Source organism: Thamnophis sirtalis, unplaced genomic scaffold (genome assembly GCF_051295495.1).
Source record: "Thamnophis sirtalis isolate CommonGarterSnake01/CBP01778 unplaced genomic scaffold, rThaSir2_p1.2 scaffold_14, whole genome shotgun sequence".
In the NCBI taxonomy this organism is placed as follows: domain Eukaryota; kingdom Metazoa; phylum Chordata; class Lepidosauria; order Squamata; family Natricidae; genus Thamnophis; species Thamnophis sirtalis.
This window is the reverse complement of record NW_028261394.1, coordinates 41589021-41592089: the sequence shown is the minus strand read 5'-3', so window position 1 is coordinate 41592089 and position 3069 is coordinate 41589021. Positions and strand designations below refer to the sequence as shown.

General features: G+C 46.6%; 1 non-coding gene across 1 annotated transcript; it reads right to left on the bottom strand.

Moving 5' to 3' along the window:
• Positions 1-1379: 1379 nt before the first annotated feature.
• Positions 1380-1522, bottom strand: LOC148042812 (small nucleolar RNA SNORA5). The gene has a single exon (XR_015695092.1). It is a non-coding gene; the product is annotated as a small nucleolar RNA SNORA5 (small nucleolar RNA).
• Between the last annotated feature and the right edge of the window lie 1547 nt (positions 1523-3069).

The window sequence follows — 3069 nt, the reverse complement described above, 5'->3', positions numbered from 1 at the left end:
TTTAAGCAAAGTGGATGCGCTTATTCCTATTTTACATTCTTATGTAAAGTAAGAGCATCTTACGATAATAGCAGCTGGCCCAAGTGCAGAGAGGGGAGACTTGCTAATGGAAGCCTACTAAATTGAGAGACATTCATTAAGGGAGATATGGGACCAACTGCACTTAAGCTTCTTCCCTTCCCTTTCTTTCCCCTCGCTCCCCTTCCCTTCTTTATCTTTCCTTTCCTTCCCTTCTTCTATTTTCCTTTCCCTATCTTTCCTTTCCTTCCCTTCCCCTCCCTCCCCTTCCCTTCTTCTATCTTCCTTTCCTTTCCCTATCTTTCCTTTCCTTCCCCTCCCCTCCCCTTCTTCTATCTTCTTTTCCTTTCCCTATCTTTCCTTTACTTCCCCTCCCCTTCCCTTCTTCTATCTTCCTTCCCCTCCCTCCCCTTCCCTTCTTCTATCTTCCTTTCCTTCCCCTCCCTCCCCTTCCCTTCTATCTTCCTTTCCTTTCCCTATCTTTCCTTTCCTTTCCTTCCCCTCCCCTTCCCTTCTTCTATCTTCCTTTCCTTCCCCTCCCTCCCCTTCCCTTCTTCTATCTTCTTTTCCTTTCCCTATCTTTCCTTTACTTCCCCTCCCTCCCCTCCCCTTCTTCTACCTTCCTTTCCTTTCCCTATCTTTCCTTTCCTTCCCCTCCCCTTCCCTTCTTCTATCTTCCTTTCCTTCCCCTCCCTCCCCTTCCCTTCTTCTATCTTCCTTTCCTTTCCCTATCTTTCCTTTACTTCCCCTCCCTCCCCTTCCCTTCTTCAATCTTCCTTTCCTTTCCCTATCTTTCTTTCCTTCCCCTCCCTCCCCTCCCCTTCTATCTTCCTTTCCTTCCCCTCCCTCCCCTTCCCTTCTTCTATCTTCCTTTCCTTTCCCTATCTTTCCTTTACTTCCTTTCTTCCTTTCCTTTCTTTTCCTTCCCCTTCTCCTTCTCCTTCCCTTATTCTTCCTACGAAGGGGGTTATCGCCAATTGATAAAATTCCTCTGAAGGGGGTTGGGCAAAAAGTTTAAAACTCGGGGATGGAATCAGCCCTAGGGCCTCTCTGCAAAAACAATAAGCATAGGTTTTTGGCAGCTGGCATTGTCCCGCTGAAGGCACCCGGAGAAGGCCCATCCTGTGTGATCTTATTGGTCTAAGGGAGGTATGCGGCAGAAGACGGTCTCGCAGGTATCCGGGTCCTAGGCCATGTAGGGCTTTAAAACTCAATTTCATTGAGGGCCGCATCAGGCTTGTGTTTGACCTTGTGGGGGGCACAGAGGTGTGGCCATGGTGGGCATGGCCAGCTCTACATCACTTGTGTTGGGGGCGCCTGGGGTGGCCCGAGTGTCTGCCAGTGAAAACAGAGCTCCCGAGGGCTGTGGGTAGCCATCCCTAGCTCTGTTTTCGCTGGCAGAGGCACCATGGGCTTCACTGTTTCCAGGGCAGCCCCGTGGGCCAAGTCTAAGCATCCCGTGGGCCGGATCCGGCCCGCGGGCCTTGAGTTTGACACCTCTGCTCTACAGCTTCCTGAAGTGAGGTTCAACTGCTCCTTCCATCTGGCATTCAACACCAACATAAAGTCACCTGATCTTGTTAAGCTGCCTGGTGATGCTTGTTTTCACATCTGATGCTCTCCAATTGATAAAATAAAACGAAAGGATCCCTTGGGTCACCATGACTTGGAAGTGCGACGGGAAGCCTCTATGTTATTAGCTTGGCAAGAATACAAAAATCATTTTCAATTCCCCCCTTTTTTCTCCCACACGATGTTTTCTTCATCTACGGCCGCATTTCCCCACCTTGGCAACTTTAAGATGTGTGGACTTCAACTCCCCCCAGCCAGTGTGTTAATAATAGGATGGGTGGCAGAAGAAGACAATTGACTGAGATCTTGGGCTATAAATTAATTAATTATAGTCCTGTAGGTTGAAGAATCAGAAGGTATGCATAATCCTCCATGCTGGCTGGAGGATTCTGGGAGTTGAAACCCACACATGTTAAAGAAACCTTGGTCTATGGAGCAGGGATTTCTGAGTTCTTCCATTCAATAGCAATAGCAATAGCAGTTAGACTTATATACCGCTTCATAGGGCTTTCAGCCCTCTCTAAGCGGTTTACAGGGTCAGCATATCGCCCCCAACAATCTGGGTCCTCATTTTACCCACCTCGGAAGGATGGAAGGCTGAGTCAACCCTGAGCCGGTGAGATTTGAACAGCCGAACGGCAGAACTGCAGTTAGCTGAAGTAGCCTGCAGTGCTGCATTTAACCACTGCACCACCTCGGCTCTTTCAAGGACTAACCAGGTTGGCCTCTGCTTAGCTCTGGGGAGATAAACCAAGGTTGGCTGGGCACTGCCATCTGCTGTGCCCATTACTTGAATAGCTCTGATCAATGGATGGCTTCACGCTTTGAATCTATTTGTATGGCATTCGAATTCTACGTGCCTTCTGATTCCTCAACCCGCAGAACTATAATTAATTAATTTATAGCCCAAGAACTCAGCTAATTGTCTTGTTCTGCCACCCGTCCTATTATTAACACGTTAAGAGTTGTGTTAATTTCACAGATTGTGAATCCATTTGGAGGAAATGAACCAAACCAAGTGTGCACTTCATGTGTTTCCCCCCCTACACGCTGCGGCATACTACAAATGGATTACAAGTCTGAGAATTGTTGGTTGCACCAGAAGCAGTTCTGAAAATTATTAGCCCCAAAATCCTGAGAAGGTACTAAAGATGAATCTCCAACAGGAGAGGTCTATCATTACTCCATTTTTTTTAAAAGCACAATAAGGTATACTTTTTTTAAAAAGTAAGAGATTTTATTCACATCTTAGATAGATACATTTGAATTTAGACAGTCCTTGAGTGATGACTATAATTGTGCTCAAAATTTCTGTGGCTAAGTGAGACAGTTGTTAAGTGAAGTTTGCCCCATTTAATGACTTCCCTTGCCACAATTGTTAAGTGAATCAATACAATTGTTAAGTCAGTAAGACTTATATACGGCTTCACAGTGCTTTCCATCCCTCTCTAAGCAGTTTACAGAATCAGCCTCTTGCCC